Here is a 20,043-nt window from a genome sequence, read left to right on the forward strand (position 1 = left end):
AAAGGCAACGTGAGAGGATTTCGAATAATTCAGCTTAAGAAACATGAACTTGAGTTAATAGGAAGTTTTTTACACAGATTTACACACATTCCCTAAAAGCACACAGGTTAAACAATGTGGGCAATATACTTACGGAACCTAATATATTATGTATGACAAAATTAAAAGCAAGCTCATTTACTTTAGGCAAAGAGACAGTACCTGGGGGTGGGGAAATTCTGACAATTCACTAAAATTCACTAATCTTTCTGTTAAGATTTCATTCTAAGCTTCTTGAATTAGAACATCCCATGACATAATGCTGATTTCTGATTACTAAGGATTATACGAGTCATTCTTGATTTGTCGTCTTCTCCGTCTTGCCCAACTTTTGAATATTTCATTACTTCAACATCAGCATATAGAAAAAAGGAGAGAACTAAAATTAAGTCCATGGATTTTAGCAATACATAAGGGCATCTGATGTAAAGAACATTAAACTTCAAGTTCCAATTCCCATTATTAACAGATTTCAAAGAAGTCATTTAGTCTCATCATGTCTCAAATTTTCTCACATACTTGCTTACTTGAAAGGTTACTCATTCAAAAGATCATTCAGAAAGTGCTCTAAAATTTTATCATAAAGTTAAAGAAAAGAGAGATAGTGTGGTGTAAGCAAGTTAAAAATACCTGTGAATAGACCTGAAACACAAAAACAACCCATACACCATCGCCCTCCAGCCAGAAAAAAAAAAAAGAAAAAAAAAAAAAAAAAAAAAAAAAAACTACCTGTGAATAATCAGTGTTTCAGTCTCCCAGTGCTGTATGGAATTCTAAATTGTATTTCACTATTATTTGAGAATGTTCTAAATACAGTCTGCACACTTCATCTGATCTGGAAAGAAAACACTCAAAGTAAGGGGAATACCCAGCATACTCTGTCCTAAATAACCAAAGGACAATTCAAAACCATTTGCAACTCTCAGGAGAGTCCTGTGTGATACTTGTAATTTAAAGCATTCTGGCCTGGTGCGGTGGCTGACACCTGTAATCCCAGCACTTTGGGAGGCCGAGGTGGGCGGATCACCTGAGGTCGGGAGTTCGAGACCAGCCTGTCCAACATGGTGAAACCCCCATCTCTACTAAAATACAAAAATTAGCCGGGCATGGTGGCACGCACCTGTAATCCCAGCTACTCAGGAGACTGAGGCAGGAGAATCGCTTGAACCCGGGAGGCGGAGGTTGCAGTGAGCCGAGATCGCGCTACTGCACTCCAGCCTGGGCGACAGAGTGAGACTCAGTCATAAATAAATAAATAAAGCATTCTAACAATTCTGAACAAACTGAGTTTGAAATCAAACCTCAATACAAAAGGTGAGTATTAATTCTAACCACTTACAGGCTAAACTCATAAATACAGAGAATTCTGAATCCAGGTAACTGTAGGATAGATACATTTAATTGTGTTTTAGTTAAATGTCAGACTTGTTTACAGAGATGTTGCTTGGTAACAGAAGCACTGCTTTAACAACCTACTCTGTTTTAGAGCTGCTTAAAGTCTGAACAGATTATGAAGTATATATCATATACACGAAATTCAGACAAGTCTCTCCTTATCCTAGACATCTGTAACATTTGAAAGAGCTTCCTCATTTCAACTAACTAAAGGCTTTAAAAATACTTAGCAGTGAATATTTTTAAGAGCAAAATGCCCATTGATTATGGTCAAAAGTTGGACACTGAGGATTTACCAAGGTATTTAAACCAAGCATATGCTAACATATTTTAGGTGTTATCTCAGTAATGACAGCCGACATCACTGTTCATTCAAATTGTCTTCAAAGCCAAGGAAAATGGTAGCATAGCTTTTTCATCGTAAATTAAGCTAGAGGTACTTAAACGTTTGGCCAATTACCAAATTGGCTACACAACCACCAAACCAGAGTGTGTCCAAAAGCTCCATAAAGAGTTTCACGTGCGTCTCTCTGCCTACTTTTCTAGCACGAGCTTCCACTACTTTACGAGGAAAATAAAAAAAGGATTCAAGGGCAGTTTGTGGAGGGACAAAATGAGTATTCCAAAATACAAACAAGACGCCGTCCCCAGAAAGAGAGGTTACATACCAGACGCCCGCACGCTCCTTGCAACCCGCAACGGAAAACTTAAGTGACCGCAGTTCTGGCCGCGTTCGCCACCGGGGCCAACTCCACAGCTCCAATCACCGGCACCCACTCAACTCCGCTTACGGAGGCATTGGGACCAAGGGTTACGGTCCTACAGCGGGGTGTCGGCTCAGCCCGCCACGCTCTTCAGCTCGCGGCGCAAGCTGAAGAGGAAGAGGGCCGAGCGGACCCCTCGGGCTCCCGTCCCTAGGGATATGTGAAGTATCCCAGGAGAGGTCCGAGGGCGGCGGCGGCGGCAAAAAGCCCCACTCCTCCGCGTGGACCGGGATCCTCAGGGGTGCGGCGCCACCCTCCGTGCTGACGTCTGGCCCAGAAGCCGCCTCATCGCACCGCCCCTCCAGCCTGGAGGAGCGGGCTCTGTCCCTTGGCCCAGCGGCGCGCGAAGCAGGAAGTCCCACCCCCCACGCCGACGTCACCCACGCCACGGACGCCGGTTGCTGCCGGAGCCGTTGGAGGGAGGAGATAAACGAACCGAGGCGGGAGCGCCCACGGGTGGCAGCGGCAGCGGCCGGGCCGGCTGCGCTCCCGAGGGCGTTCCTGGAGGGCCCTGGGATGGACTCAGAGATCCCCAGAGCCCCAGGGGACGGAAACACTAGCCCAGGGCACTTGCCCTGGAGTCTGAGTGACGCGCGTCGTTGGAGCGCGAAGGCGGTCTCCTTAGCCTCCGCCCGACACAGCGTCTCCAGGGGTTTTCCTCCTTTTCGCGCCTCTCCTTCCCTCTTCCCCACACCATCTGAGAGCCTCAGATGGTAATCCTGCCGCCACCTCTCTCCCTTCGCCCGCCTGCCATCGTCCCCATGTGTGCGGATATGCGCTCCCGAAGCCGCCTGCCTGCCGCGTCTGCCTTGGGCATCAGCCCCCGAGTGGGGAGTCGGCTCAGCTTGCCATGAGGGAACCTTAGGTTAGGACCGATCGCCCGGAAGAGAGCCCTCCTCGCCCCCCGCACCTCCTGCTCTAAGTCTCCTGTCCTGGTTATCCCAAGTTCAGGGCCTACCTGGGGTCACATGGGGAACTACTTGTCTTAAGGCTGTAAACAATAGTTGGAAGAGGAGGTGCTAGCTTTTGAGAACTTCCGTGATCATCCAAAGGCTGAAACAAAGTAGGCGGTCAGCGTTTCAAAATACGTGTTGGAAGAAACAGACACCTTCCCATCCCCAGCGTTTGTTCAGTGCCTTGGTTGGGCTTTGATTCTCACTGCTTTGTGAAGTACAGCTTATTTTTACCCCCAAGATTATGATTTTCAGGCTCTAGTTATTAGTAGGCAACTGAGAGGTGATTTTGTTGTTGAAATGAGGGAAAACGGGCCATTAGAAAGGACCGTTTCTCTTTAGAGAAGAGGAGGGAAAAAAAGGACAGCGAGTTGGTAATGGAATGTTGCTGGGTGGATTACATAGATGAGACATGGGAGATAGAATAGAGAATCCAGAAATTCCCGTGTATGTATGAGTGTTTAGTATAATAACAGTAGCTCACATTTGCTGAGCATTTGTGTGTCAAGTACTGGGGTACTTTTTCAGGTTATCTTACTTAACTCTCACATTTCTGTAAGGTAGGTGCAATTGTTATCTCCATTTTACAGAATTGCCCAAAACCATTACTTTTAAACGCTGGAGCCAGACAACTCCAGAAATCTCTGTGGTAGCCAGTAAACTATACATTACAAATTATAGGTCAGTAGGAAAAAGATCATTTGGGAAATGGCGGTGACTCTTGCCTGTAATCCCAGCACGCTGGGAGGCCAAGGCAGGTGGATCACCTGAGGTCAGGAGTTCGAGACGACCCTGGCCAACATGGTGAAACCCCATCTATTAAAAATACAAAAAGCCAAGAAAAAAATATTCAATTAACAAGTGGAAAGTTGTCCCACTTCCAAACAGTTGTTTTTTGTCTATCATTATTGATAGGGGTGTGGGATACAAGTACTGTCAGGCATTTTTGGTGTGAAGGTGAAATTGGTACAACCCTATTTACCAAAATGTAACATATGCATTAGCCTTTGCCCCACAGCTGTCTCATTTCCGAGGCATATACCCTAAGGAAAATAAGAGATTCATAAGGATACTATTTGCCACCTTTTTTAAAAATAATGCTTCTAGAAACAAGTGTCCATCACTAGGACACTAGTTAAGAAAATTATGATTGGTACATGCAATGGAATACTCTTGACCCATTAAAAACTGATGTAAAGTTCTTTATTTGCATTAAAATATGTCCAAAAAATATAGTTTCCCCTCAGGAAAAAAAAAAAGCAGAATATAGTTTAGCAAGTACAGTGCTGTCCTAATGTGAATATATGTGTGTACATATGTTAATATAAGTGTACAAAAATATCTGGGAGAAGATCAGTCAAAATACAAGTGGTTTACATTTTGTCTTTTGGACTTTTTATCTTGTTGGTGTTTTTTGTAATTTATTATTTTACAAAAACAAAGTTGTGTTTTATTTTTTAATTAAAGCTGTGCCAGTGAAAAGGGAGCCAGTTGACTCTTGACCTTCACAAGCAGGTAACCACGATGAAGTAACTATGTCTGGGGATCTGAGTCTCAGCTTTTTTGTGTCTATAAATTTGATTATATTCATTTACCTATAGTTGGACAAGCTAACCTACCACTTGGACATCATAGTTTTGACTCCCCAAATTGGACTGGGTATCCATTCTATGTGTTCTCTGTGTGCCTGTCATGGTATTTGTCACACTGTACTGTAATTCCCTCTGTGCCAGTAGATTGTTTGCTCCTGCCATACATATACACATGCACATACATCCTTTTTCTGCTATATGTTACACATTTCTTTTGATTTATTATTTGTCATCTACATTTGTATACAGAAGTTTTAATTTTCATTAGCCAAAATGCTAATGAAATCACATAGATATTAAAGGGATACCTGGAACAACTTTATGCCAATAAATTCAGTAACTTAAGCAAAATGGACAAATTCCTAAAAAAAAAAAAAAGATACAAATTACCAAAAGTGACACAAGAAGGAAAAGAAAATCTAAATGTTTCAATGTCTATTTAAAAAAATTGAATTTATAAGTAAAACACTTTCCACAAAGAAAACTCCAGGCAGATGACTGCACCAGTGAATTTTATCAGACGTTTAAGGGAGACAAAGTACCAATCCTACACCATTTCAGGAAACAGAACAGGGAGAAATACTTCTATACTCATTTTATGAGGCAAGCATAATCATGCCAAATTTTTTTCCTGATACCAAAATTTGACATTTTGCAAGAAAATTATAGACTGATAGTCCTCATGAATATATATATAAATTCTTAAGTATTAGCAGATTGAAACTTGCAATATAGAGGATTACCTACCATGACCAAGGACAGTGAACTTAACATTGAAAAATCAGTGTAATTCATCACATTAACAGAACAGAAGAGAAAAAAATTGTTTCAATAAATGCAGAAAAAGGATTTGACAAAATTCAAAGCCCATTAATGTTTAAAAAAAAAAAAAAGCAACTCTAAGCAGCCTAGGAATAGAAGGGAAATTCCTCAATGATTTGAAAAACTTAATGGTGAAATATTAAATCCTTTTCTCTTAAGATCAGGAATAACAAATGTAAGACAAGAATTTTCTGCTCTCACTACTTCTATTTAGGAAATTGGAGGCCCTAATCAATGCAAAAAAGCAATAAGAAAAAGCGTAAAGATTGGGAAGACTCAGATATCCTGATTTCAGAACTTGCTATGAAGCAACAGTAATCAAGATAGTACTATACTCATATAAAGATAGGAGTACAGATCAATGGAATATAATTGAGTCCAGAAATAAAGCCTTATATTTATGGTCAGTTGACTTTCAGCAAAACACCAATACAACTCAATTGGAGAAAGAGTAGTCTTTTCAACCAATGGAACTGGTAAAACTGGATAGCCACATGAGGAAAAAAATTAAATTGGAACTCTACCTCACACCATATATGACTATTAAGATGAACCAAAGATCCGAACACAAGAGCTAAAATCATAAAACTCTTAGGAAAAAAATAACTAAATCCTTATCACCTTGAATTAGGCAGTGGCTTCTTTGATGTGACAAAAAGCACAACCAAGGGAAAAAATGAATGCATTAAAATTGAAACATCAAAATCAAAACCTTTATGCTTCAGGCTGGGCGCCATGGCTCATGCCTGTAATCCCAGCACTTTGGGAGGCCAAGGCAGGCAGATCACCTGAAGTCAGGAGTTCAAGACCAGCCTAGTCAACATGGCGAAACGCCATCTCTACTAAAAATACAAAAATTAGCCAGGTATAATGGCGTGCACCTGTGATTCCAGCTACTCGGGAGGCTGAGGCAGGAGAATTGCTTGAACCCAGGAGGCAGAAGTTGCAGTGAGCCAAGATTGCACCACTGTTCTCCAGCCTGGGCGACAGAGCGAGACTCCATCTCAAAAAAAAAAAAAAAAAAAAAAAAATGCTTCAAAGAACAATATCAAGAAAGTGAAAAGACAACCCACAGAATGAGAGAAATTATTTTGAAAATCATATATCTAGTAAGGGTGCACTGTTCAGAATATAAAGAACTCATAACTCAACAATAAAAAGAATCCAATTTAAAAATGGGCAAAGGATTTCAATAAACATTTCTTCAAAGAAGATATACAAATGACCATAAGTACATGAGAAGATGCTCAATGTAATTAGTCATTAGGGAAATACACATCAAAACCAGGTGATACCACTTCACTAGGATGGCTGTAATTTTTTTTAAAGAATGGACAAGAACAAGTGTTTTGACATGGAGAAATTGGAACCCTCATACTCTGGCGATGGGAATGTAAAATGTTGCCACTACTTTGGGAATAGTTTGGCAGTTCTTCAAGAGGTTAAACATAAGTGTAATACATGACCCAGCAATTTCACTCTTAGATATATACCTCTGTAAATTGGAAAATACGTTCACTCAAAAACTTGTACACAAACGTTCATAGCAACATTATTCATAATGACCAAAAGTAGAAACAACACAAATGCCCATCAACTGGTGAATGAATGAACAGACTATGGTGTATCCATACGATGGAATACTATTCAGCCATTAAAAGGAATGAAGTACCGATTCATGCTACAAATTGATGAACCTTAAACACATTATATGCTAAGTGAAAGCCACATATTATATAATTCCATTTATATGAAATGTCGATAATGGGCAAATCCATAGGGAAAGAAAATAGATTAATAGGGGCTGGGGACTAGGACAGTGGAGATTGACTGCTAGTAAGTATGGAGTTTATATTTGGAATGATGAAGATATCCTGAAGTAAAATAGTGGTGAAGGTTGTACAACTTTGTGAATATGCTAAAAATCACCAAATTATATGCCTTAAAAGTGAATTTTATGGTATGTGAATCAAATCTCAATTTTTAAAATGGGAAGAAGTACAGTAGTTCCCCCTTATCTGCTGGGGATACATTCCAAGACCCCCAGTGGAAACCTGAAACGATGGATTGTACCAAACCCTATATACACTCTATTTTTTTCTATGTATACATACCTATGATAAAGTTTAATTTATAAATTAGGCACAGTAAGAGACTAACAACAATAATGAAATAGAACAATTATAACAATATGCTGTAGTAAAAGGTATGTGACTGGTCTCCCAAGATACTGTACTATTCTTTCAATGATGTGAGATGATAAAATACCTACATGACGAGAGGAAGTAAGGTGAATGAGGTAGGCATTGTGATGTAGTTTTAGGCTACTATGGACCTTGAACACAAGCATCGTAATAATGATGATCTTATAACCAAGTTGGCTACTAAGTGACTAACAGGTGGGTAGCATATACAGCATGGATATACTAGACAAAGAGATGATTCCAGGCATGACAGAACAGAGTAGCATGAGATTTCATCACGCTACTCAGGACAGCATGCAATTTAAAACATGAATTATTTCTAGAATTTTCCATTTAGTATTTTTGGACCAAGGTTGACCACAGGTAACTGAAACCACAGAAACCGAAACTGCAGGTAAGGGGAGACTGTTGTAAAATTATATTCACAGACAATATGATTGTATGCATACAAAACCCTATGGAATATATAAAAAAGGTAAGAGAGGCCAGGTGTGGGGCGCGGTGGCTCACGCCTGTAATCCCAGCACTTTGGGAGGCCAAGGCGGGCAGATCACCTGAGGTCAAGAGTTTGAGACCAGCCTGACCAACATGGAGAAACCCTGTCTGTACTAAAATTACAGAAAATTAGCCGGGCGTGGTGGTGCATGCCTGTAATCCCAGCTACTTGGGAGGCTGAGGCAGAAGAATCGCTTGAACTCGGGAGGTGGAGGTTGCAGTGAGCCGAGATCATGCCATTGCACTCTAGCTTGGGCAACAAGAGCAAAACTCTGTCTAAAGTACAAGAAATAGTAACTTCATTTAACAAGTGATAAGATACATGCTCAGTATAGCAAAAATCAATTCTATATACTAGTAATAGAAAGTGGAATTGTAAACAATACTATTTATAATATATCCAGAAACATCTGAAACCTTGGAATAAACTTAACACAAGATGTGCAAGATCTCCATATTGAAAAAGAACAAAATGAGTCCGGGTGCTGTGGGTCATGCCTGTAATTCCAGCACTTTGGGAGGCTGAGGCAGGTGGACTGCTTGAGGTCAGGAGTTTGAGACAGCCTGGCCAACATGGCAAAACCCCGTCTCTATTAAAAATACAAAAATTAACCAAGCGTGGTGGTGTGCGCCTGTGATCCCAGCTACTCTGGAGGCTGAGGCACAAGAATCACTTGAACCCAGGAGGTGGAGGCTGCAGTGAGCTGAGATCGTGCAACTGCACTCCAGCCTGGGTGACAGAGTGAGACCCTGTCTCAAAACAAAAAGAGCAAACACAAAACATGGATAGAAGATAATTAAAGAAGACTTAAAAGAGAAATATTTTATATTCATGGATGGGAATACTCAGTAATATTATCCTGTCTATTCTTCCTAAATTGATTTGTAGATTTTCCATATCAGAATTCCAGCAGGTTAAGGAATAAAAAACTATGCATTGAGTAAAGTGTATACTACTAGGTTGATGGTTGCACCAAAATCTAATAAATCACCACTAAAGAACTTATCCATGTAACCAAAACCTTTTTCCAAAAACCATTGAAATAAAAATACAAAATTATCTCACAAAAAAAAGTCCAGCAGGCTTTTTTCTGAGGACAAAATCCAAAATTTATGTGAAAAAATGAAGGATCTAGAATAGCCAAAATAATCTTTAAAAAGAACAAAGTTGGAAGACATACTACCTGATTTCAAGCCTTTTATAAACTTATAGTAATCAAGACTGTTATTTCCATAAGGATAAACTAGTAGTTAAATAAAACAGATTAAAGTCTAAAAATAGATCTATACATATAAAGTCATTTCATTTTTGACCAAGGCATCAAAGCAATTCAATAAGAAAAAAAATTGATTAATAAATATTACTAAAACAACTGGATAACTATTTAGGGAAAATAAAAAGAACTTCAACATTTCATCTCCATACACAGAAATTCAAGATGCCTCCTAGGCCTAACATGAAACCAAGATCCATAAAACTTCTAAAAGAAAACGGAAGAATCTCTTAATAACCTTGGAGTAGGCAGATATTTATTGCATGAGACATAAAAAGCACTAACCATAAAAAGAAAAAAATTGAAGGATTGGAGTTAATACTTGCTCTTCAAAGTTACCATTAAGCTACAGACTGAGAAATATTCACTACATATGTGTCTGGCAAAGGACCTCTACAAGCTAACAGTAAAAATAGTTATTAACAATAACTCATTTAAGCTAATAGCAAAGACATGAACATCCCTTCATGAACGATATACAAATGGTTAATAAATACATTTAAAAGTTCCTGAATATCTGTCACAGATGATAAGATCTTGTAGAAAATCCTAAAGATTTCACAAAACAGAACTAACGGATGAATTCAGAAAGTAGCAGGATACAAAGTCAACACACAAAAATCAGCTCTTACTATTTATACACTAACAACAATCTGAAAAGAAAATTCCAAAAGTATCATTTTGATATATGAAAACATCAAAAAGAATAAAATGCTTAGGAATTAACCAAGGAGGTGAAAGACTTACACATGTAAGCTACAAAACATTGCAAAAGAAATTAAAGAAGATATAAATAAATGGAAACACATCTATGTTCATGGATTGGAGCAGTATTAAAATGTCAATACTGTAGGAAACGATCAACACATTAGGCAATCTTTATTAAAATCTCAATGACAATTTTTGCAGAAATGGAAAAATCATCCTAAAATTCATATGGAATCTCAAGGCAACTGAAATCGTCAAAACAATCTTGAAAAAAGAACAAGGCTCAAGTACTCACAGTTCCTGATTTCAAAACTTACTGCAAAGCTATAGTAATTAAAACAGTGTAGTATTGGTGTAAAGACAGACATAGACCAATGAAATAGAATGGAGAGCCTAGAAATTAACTCTCTCATTTGCGATCAAATAGTTTTTGATAAGGGTGCCAAGACCATTTAATGGGGAAAGGACAGCCTTTTCAACAAATAGTGCTGGAAAAACCAGACCAGAATGAAGTTGAACCCTTACCCAACACCATATACAAAAATTAACTCAAAATGGATAAAAGACATAAACATAAGACTTAAAACTATAAAACTCTTAGAAGAAAACACAGAACAAAAGCTTCATAGCATTGGATTTGACATTGATTTCTTGGATATTAAACCAAAGGCCTAGGCAACAAAAGAAAAAATAGACAAATTTCAGTTTATGAAAATTTTAAAATTTTGTATATCAGATGACACTATCAACAGAGTGAAAAGGCAAGCCACAGAATAGGAGAAAATATTTTCAAGTCATATCTGATAAGTGATTGATATTCAGAATATATAGAGAACTCCTAACAAAGAATATAATTTTAAAATGGGCAAAGGAGGCTGGGCATGGTGGCTGACACCGGTAATCCTAGCACTTTGGGAGACGGAGGTGGGCAGATCAGTTGAACTCAAGAGTTCAACACCAGCCTGGACAATATGGTAAAACCCCATCTCTACCAAAAATACAAAAAATTAGCCAGGCATGGTGGTGTGTGCCTATAGTCCTCGCTACTCAGGAGGCTGCGATGGGAGGATCACTTGAGCCTGGGAGGCAGAGGCTGCAGTGAGCCAAGATCACACCACTGCACTCCACCCTAGGTGACAGAGCAAGACTCCATCTCTAAATAAGTAAATAGATGGCAAGGGACACGAATAGACATTTCTCCAAAGAAAATATACAAATGGGCAATAAGCATATGAAAAGATGCCCAATTTAACTAATCATTAGGATGCAAATCAAAAGTATAATGAGACACCACCTCACACCCATTAGGGTGGCTACTATTTAAAAAAAATATTAGCAAGGATGTGGAAAAATTGGAATCCTTGTGCACTGTTGATGGGAATTAAAATGGTAGAGCAATTACAGAAAACAGTATGGAGGCTACTAAAAAATTAAAAATAGAGTTATATAATCTAGCAATTCCACTTATGGGTATATACCTAAAATAATTGAAAATACGTCTCTCCATACTCAGAAATGGAGCTAGAAAAAAAAATAGGTCTCAAAAAGAGATTTGCACACCCATGTTCACAACCAGCATTATTCACAATAGCTAAAATGTGGAAACATCACAAGTCTCCATCCACAGATAAATGAATGAGCAATAGAGTATATACATTACAGTAGAAGAGTGGTCCCCAACCTTTTTGGCACCAGTTTCATGGAAGACAATTTTTCCACAGATTGATGGGTGGGGGGTGGTTTCAGGTTGATTCAGGTGCATTACATTTGTGTATTTTATTTCTATTATTGTTACACTGTAATATGAAATAATTACACAACTCACCATAATGTAGAATCAGTGGGAGCCCTGAGCTTGTTTTCTTGCAACTAGATGGTCCCATCTGGGGGTGATGGAAGACAGTGACAGATCATGATTCTCATAAGGAGCATACAACCTCGATCCCTCGCATGCACAGTTCACAACAGGGTTCGCACTCCTATGAGAATCTAATGCCGCCACTGATCTGACAAGACGCAGAGCTCAGGCAGTAATGTGAGTGATGGGGAATTGCTGTAAATACAAATGAAGCTTTGCTTGCTCACCTGTCACTCCCTGCTTTGCAGCCCAGTTCCTAACAGGCCATGGAATGGTACTGGTCCATATTATTCCACTTATCTGAGGTACTTAAAGGAGTCAAAATTACAGAGACAGTAGAACGATGTTTGCCAGGGGCTGGTGGGGTGGGGGATCTGGGGAGTTACTGCCTAATGGGTACAGTTTCAGTTTTACAAGATAAAGAGAATTCTGGAGATAGATGCTGGTGATGGTTGCACAACATTTATGAATGTATAGTATTTAATACCATGGAACTGTACACTACAAAATGGTTTTTATGTTATGTGTATTTTAAGACAATAAAAAAATGGAGGAAGTACTTAATATCTTTGATCATCAAGGGAATGAAAATTAAATCTACAGAGGATTTCATTTCACAGACATTCCAAGGTACTGAAATAAAGTCTAGTAGCCCAAACATTAACAAAGATGTGAAACAGCTGGAACTTACACATTGCTGATGTGAGTGTAAAATACTTTGGAAAAATACTTGGCAATTTCTTTTCATTGTACTTTCATCTACCTTATTCATGGCTCATCAATTTCACTTAGTTATCCAAGAGACACGAAAATGCAAGTTCACAGGAAAACTTACACAAAGAATGTTTAGAGCAACCTTATTCATAATAACCAAAAACTAATAACCTAAATGTATATCAATAGGAAAACAGATACAATTTAAAAATGATATATATTCTTACAATGGAATACAACTCAGCAATAAAAAGGAACAAACTGCTGGTATACCTGACAACATGAGTAAGTCTCACAAATATTTTGATAAACAGAAGAAGCCAGGCACAACAGAATACAAACTGTATTGTTCTATTTGTATGAAATCCAAGAAAGACAATCTAGTTTTAGAAATTTCTAAGTGGTTATAGGGGACAGTGATTTAAAGGAGTCCAAGGGAACTTTCTAAGATGATTATATTTTGTTTCAAGTGGTAATTACACAGGATATACAGTTGTCAAAATTCATCAAATTGAGTAAGATATGTGTATTTTATTCTGTTAATTATACCACCATAAAAAATATTTTAAAGTGCTAATAGAAATACTTTTCTATTCACTGAAATACTGAATGTTTGCTAGCAAGAGAACTCTCTTCCTTATATCAAGATAACCCAAGAAATCAGACTAGTAATCAGAAAGTTGGTGCACTCATACTCGGAGCAAGGGAAATGTCCTAGGGATAAATCAAAACTGCAGAAAAATTTAATCAGCTCTCAAACAATAACAAATGGGTTACTGTACTATGGCAGATAAATGAAATAAATAATTGCTATGAATTAAGGACTTCAATATTGTGAAGCTAACAAAATTTGTATTACAGGTAAATGGAATAATAGGGTTTTTAGGAACCCAATAAGGAAATTATCATACAAGTTTAATTTTAATTTTTTATTTCACTGTACTTCAATGGATACAAACAAGTTTCAGGGGTTTTTTGTTCGTTTTTGTTTTTTGTTTTTTGTTTTTTTGAGACAGAGTCTCGCTCTGTTGCCCAGGCTGGAGTGCAGTAGTGTGATCTCAGCTCACTACAACCTCTGCCTCTGGAGTTCAAGCGATTCTCCTGCCTCAGCACCTCCCGTAGCTGGGATTACAGGCGCGCACAACCACACCCAGCTAATTTTTTTGTATTTTTAGTAGAGATGAGGTTTCACCATGTTGGCCAGGCTGGTCTCAATCACTTGACCTTGTGATCCATTTGCCTCGGCCTCCCAAAGTAAGTTTAAGCTTTAAATGAAAAAAAGTACGGACATTTGGAATATTTGTGCAAGAAACAGGATGCTTTAGGATAAGGAATTCTTATAAATGGTAGGCATTCCAGTATTGCATTTCCTTTAATACTTTGTTGCCAGAGCCAGAAATAATGTAAGAAGAATAAGCTTGTATTTCAGAATGTCAAGGAAAAAAAGTTATATGTCATATGGCTTGGTGGTAGACAAACCTATTTTTGTCTTAAAATTTCATATACCTTCTCCTTTAATTATCGCTTCTTTCCTCCTTTCCTTTTTCTTTTTCATCATTCTACTTTTATTTTCTTTCCTTCTCTTTCATCTTCTTTCTTTTTCTCTCCTTTTTTCTTCTTCTAGACCGTATTTCTTAGCCTTATTTTCATAATTGATCCCCTAAGCAGCCATTTTAGACACCACTTTCCTAATTGCTCCTCCCACCACCATGAAATCTTAAATCACAGATATACTGTATGTCTATTTATGTACTGTGGCTCTTTGGAGGACCACAGACCATTGTAATATCTAAGGTTTTTTGCCCCCTTGAGGGGTGATATCTCCCCATTAAAAATAACATGCTCCAACTAATGAGTTCTTTGAGGGGAAGGATCGTGTCCTGTTTACCATTGTATGCCTTGTGCTTAGTATAATGCTTGGCACACAGTAGGCAATCAGTAAATAAATGTATTAGATGACTATTTATTGAATTAAAGTGAAAATGGTCTCTGCTATAAACTCATCAAAGAACTAAACAGCTAAAATTCTTGAATCTTTTTTAGACGATACTGTCTACTACTTATACTCCACAGTACTTCCGCATTTGAAGATTGTCTTCCTGAGACTATATCCATGTGACTTGATGGAAACTTGGAAAGCACCTTGATCACAAAAGTAATAAATTCAAAGCCAAGTCCAAGGGTGAGTTACTTATACAGATGGCTAATTTTATCTACCATATACTGATTTTTTTTCCTAGCATCACTTTCAGAAGGTGATCATTTCCTAAATTTTTCTCTGAATTGAGGCTTGCAGCCTCTTTGATACTTACAACTCACTATTCAAAACTTATCAGTTCCAGCTGACATGGAAGAATTGGATTAGGGAATGAGTAGAAGGTGACGGCACTATAGGAAAGGAGAAAATAAATAGAGGAAGTCATTTAACTTCTCTGTTCCTTAATTTTTCTTTATCTGTAAGACCTCTTCTAGCTCTAAAATTTGTGATCTTGATGTTCTCTGAGTGAGTGGTTCTCAACAGAAACATTTTATTAAAGAAATCAGTGGAGGGTGTCATTAGTTTCCTCAAGATTGGAAGGACAGTGCTGCCAGCCTTTGTGGGAGAGGCCAGGGATGCTAAACATCCTACTGTAAATGGGGCTTTGGTCAGTTCAGGTCCACAGAGAAGCAGACACTAAGACAGACATGGAAGAGATGGATTGGGGGAAATGGCTGTAGGGAAGAGGAAGCAGTTAGCAGGGAGAGTTTGAGACTGGGACGCAGATCTGACACCCATGTCAATGTCATGAGAAGAGGGAGGTGGATTCAGTAGGAACAGCCTTAGATTATAATAACAGCTCTAGGAATGTCTTGGCCAGGCCAATAGGGAGCCACAGTGCAAAGACTGACCATTTGAGGGGGTTCCAATTTGACCAGATGTGGCCTGGTTCTATTACCCCTGCTGTGCTCAGCCATTGAAGAAGTTTGGGTAGGGTAAGGCCAAACCATAAATGCCATGCTGAATCTCCAAGGAATAATACTAGAAGACTGTCAGCTAGCTACAGTCCTCACAGCAGGTTCTCTCTCTCTCTCTCTCCATCTCCCTCTCTTTCTCTTTAAAGCAAAACAAAAATGATACTTTACTCAGATACTTTTGCTTGTAAAGCGAGAGAACAAGATGATATACGTAAGTCATAACATGTCAAGACATGCCAAGGTGATGATTTTGATGTTTTATCTTTTTCTTTTATCTTTTTTTAATCCAGGTTAAAGTTGGATACAAAATGAGAAGTTTGGGGAGATAAGGCTTGGGAGTTGAGATCCTGCATGGAAAACAAGATGAATTAACTTCCCAGGCTGCATAAGTGTTCACGTTTTGTATTGAATTATAGCAGATTTGTTTCTTCTTTTGACCTCAAAAACTGTTTGGAAACCGTAGGGAAACTTCATGGCATCTTTTCCATTTTGCTGATGGTTGTCAGGAGGGATAGCACCAGACCTTAACAGAGGTGGCTTCACCTTGCCTAGAGTATCAATAATCTTATCACAGATTCACCCCTGTTCTTTCTCGTTTAGACTCTGAGGGTCCCACTTCATTGTCAATTTCATTTGCAGTCACAGGTTTAGCATAACAGCTAACCTTATTTTTAGTTGATGATCTGGAACCCTTCACCTGACTTACAGGCAAACTCTTGTGTATTTTTTGTTAGAAAATCTTCATATCACCATTAGCAAATGCTTTACTAGTTTGTTTACTTGGCCATTAGCTGCTTCTCAATAGGCCAGCTTGGGAGGCATTTTCTTGGCATTTTTGTTTTGCATCTTGAGTTTTGGAGGTGAATCACTGACATTTTTAATGGATGCTGGAGGCACTTTGTCAAAGGATTCCTTTTTGGTTCCTTCATCTTTGTCATCTGCTTCATCTTCAGAAGTATTTCCTGATATTTCTGTAACTTTAGAAGCATTTCCATCTATATTGTCTTCTTCATGGTTTCCTCAACTCTATTTTTCCTTTCTAGTCCTTCCAGCAGGTTCTCTGTTGATCCTCTCATGTTCTGGGAGTAGCTTTTCTATGATTCCTCTGGACCTCACTTCTTGGGGGAAAACTTAGACAAAGGGGGTTATTGGGACAAACCATAATCCCTGTCACTCAGTTGGTTTCAAGGCTGCAACTGCTACTTATCTTCCTCTTCCATACCAATTTCAAGTTCTCCTCTCCTTCAGCAGTCACTTCCACAGATCTTAGCGGTGTAACCTGGGTGTGACCCAAATCCTCATTCCTGATGAGAAATATATATTTATTGGCAATTACACATACCTCATGTGATTGTTGTACATGTCCTTTCACAGTTACAAGTAAGTCTCAAAAGACTCCCAAGTGGGTCACCTAGGGGCCATATATTTTTCTCTGCCCATTGTATAAAAGTAGCCCTTCTGCTTCCTGTTGATCTAGGTCAGTTACCCCTGCCAAGATGGGGATTCCTATTCCTGCCTGCTGGCACCTTACAAAGAGTCCAAAATGCCCAAACAGTTGCCATAGCTTGTAGTTCAGTGGGACCTTCCTTGTATTTCCTGGCAAAAATTCACCCCACTTCGGGGACCAGGACTTCTAAACCTTCAAAACCCAGAGTTGCAGGAACAGAAAGCACAAAGTTCCCCAATGAGTCATTTGGGTGGATGGTAAGTAGGGCCACTTCTTCTTCCTCTGCCTTTTTCCTGGACCCATGTATTCTTCCTATTAGGGACAGTGCCTTTAGAGCTCCCTGATTTAGTATATATACTGATCTTGAAAAGTGGCACTCTGTTCTTGCAGAATATTGCCTCCAAATCGGCACTCCAGCTGCACTTTCAGTAGGTTGCCCAGTGCTCTATCAGGCTGGCTGCTCCATATGGTGCAGTATGTGATAAAACCAGTAGATCCCTTAGTCATTAGTTCATACTCATACTACCTTTACTATGAAATGGATCCCCTGTTTGGATCCTGTGTTGAGTTGGATACTACAGCTGTGGATCAGGCCTTCTTTAAGCCTCTAGATAGTGGTATGGGCTGTGGCTCTGAAGCCAAGAAAGGCAAACCCATACCCAGAATAAATATGTATACCTGTAAGGATAAACTGCTGGCCGCTCCAGAATGGAAAGGGCACAGTGTTGTTGACTTGCCACCAAGTGGCTTGTTTATCTTCTCAAGTAATAGTGCCATATCAGGGACTCAGGGCTGGTCTCTGTTGCTGACAAATTAGACCTTCAGAAACAAGTAGCTATACTGGCCTTGGTAAGTGGGAATTCATGCTCTTGGGCTCATGTGTAGCCTTCATCTCTGCACTCACAGTAGGCAGACTTACATGTTGCCTACATATGAACCAAAGCAGTATTCCTAGGTATGGAGTTCATTGATTCCAGAACCCAAAAAGGCCCACCAGGCATTGGGCTTCATTATAGTAGGAGATGCAAGATGCAGAAATTTGCCTTTTATTCTGGAGGGGATGTCTCCACAGGCCACTGACTACTGGACCTTGAAAAAATTTTACGGAAGTCACAAATTCTTGAATCTTAAGAGTGTATCTCCCACTCTCTGGATACATGTCTTACCAAGACCTCTAGTATACAAGCCACATCTTGCTCATCATGCTCAGTCTGAATATTGTTGATTTAACATATCAATGTGATGTTATACACTAGATGTCCAGACAGTCCAGATCTCCTCTGACTGTATTACAATAGAGAGTAGAAGAGTTAACATGGTCCTTGGACAAAGCTGGAAATAAATATTGTCTCCTCCACATGAATGCGAATTATTTCTTATCCTTATTTCTGATTGGAATATAAAATAATGCATTCATCAAATTAGTGTCTACAAACTATGTGACTGAGGCCTTATTAATCTGCTCTAGCAATTATACCATGTCCAGCATAGTTTCAGTTGACAGTATTACTTGTTTAAACTTTCTATGGTAGCCTGCATTCACTCTGTAGGATACAAACGTGGTACTAATCTCCTGTGGGACACAATGTCATTTATATTCTATCTTGGCTAGGGTGGGGGACAGTTTCAAAGGCTTTCAGTTGGTCTTCTCATTATGATAGCTGTTTAACAGCTCAAGGACCCAATACTTCAACTGCCAATGATGTCTGTTGTAATTATATACTCAGGGATAAAGAAATACCTAGCAGATGGGTCTTCAGACCCAGTGAATTCACTGTGTGCAGACTTTAGCTAAGACTTTGTTACTTATTCTCATAATTTTCCACACACGGGGAGGCCATGATGACACTTTGGGTCTCCAGTTACCAAAGTCGACTTAGTCCCTTGGTCCAAAGCTCCTCTGAAATGACTGGGCACTCCCTTTCCCCAGTGTAAGTGCCCTACCCAAGTGTATGTCCTAACTCCTTTTGGAGAATGACAGGAGGAATCATTAAAATATCTACTTGCCACGATGTTGCAGGGTCCTCCTAGGGAGCTAGCTACCTCCTCAGTCAGTGGGCTCTAGATCTGAAAATTTGCTTAAGTTCAGGATGAACAACAAAGACATTTATTGAAATGACCGCCCTTAGCCTCCTGCCCCTCCATTCTTGCCTTCTGATTGTACATGTTAAGCAGCACTCTTAATCTCTTAATATCTGCCTATTTTGCTCCTAAAGTAATGACGATCTGTCACTGGACCCATCAACTCTATGACTATGTCCCAGTTTTGTATAAGCTCCAAGAGAGGCCTCTCATTCTCGCACTTGGGTTCTGTTGGTAAATAGCCTTCAAAGTTTCTCATTCTCTCTCTGCGGGGCATCAATACAACTTAGTAATAACCAGCCAACTCCACTCTGCTCACTAAGATCTTTTAAATGCCCAAATCATCATACAGGCAAGGATATTCTCTACACTGAGACTTTTTCCAAGCTCACCACCAGTGAAAACTTCAGCAATTGAACTTCTACCTTGTGTCAAGTACTATCTGTGCCCCAAATTCCATTCAGAATGAGTTGGCCTTACCAGCTGGGTGGTAAGTGATGGACTCTATAAACCTGTGTTACTATTTGCTTTCTGACGTCACTCCCAGCAGTAGCTGTCAGTCTGAGTCTTCCATGAAGCAGACACCAAGACAGAATTAGATTTATTGGGGAAAATGTCTGTGAAGGATAAAAAGAAAGAGGGAGTAGGCAGAAAGAGCCTCCAGAGTGACACCTGTGAATGGAGAAAAGGAAGAAAAGAAGAATAGAAATTCATGGCATAATAGGTGTTAAAAAAAGACTT

General features: G+C 39.2%; 1 protein-coding gene and 1 long non-coding RNA gene across 5 annotated transcripts in view; one reads left to right on the forward strand and one right to left on the reverse strand.

Annotated features, from left to right (window-relative positions):
- The window catches only part of CEP83 (centrosomal protein 83), a 137,048-nt gene extending 134,511 nt beyond the window's left edge, over positions 1 to 2,537 (reverse strand). For all 4 annotated transcript variants that reach the window (XM_032170911.2, XM_032170914.2, XM_032170913.2 and 1 more), the window contains exon 1: positions 2,103 to 2,537. The gene's annotated coding sequence lies outside the window, so the exon portion shown is untranslated. The remainder of the gene's footprint in view (positions 1 to 2,102) is intronic.
- Positions 2,538 to 2,650: 113 nt separating this feature from the next.
- On the forward strand, positions 2,651 to 18,577 carry LOC131380783 (uncharacterized). The gene is made up of 4 exons (XR_009208975.1): positions 2,651 to 3,063; positions 4,619 to 4,666; positions 14,862 to 15,000; positions 16,064 to 18,577. It is a non-coding gene; the product is annotated as an uncharacterized LOC131380783 (long non-coding RNA).
- The last annotated feature ends 1,466 nt before the right edge of the window (positions 18,578 to 20,043 follow it).

Source organism: Hylobates moloch, unplaced genomic scaffold (genome assembly GCF_009828535.3).
Source record: "Hylobates moloch isolate HMO894 unplaced genomic scaffold, HMol_V3 SCAFFOLD_12, whole genome shotgun sequence".
Taxonomy (NCBI): domain Eukaryota; kingdom Metazoa; phylum Chordata; class Mammalia; order Primates; family Hylobatidae; genus Hylobates; species Hylobates moloch.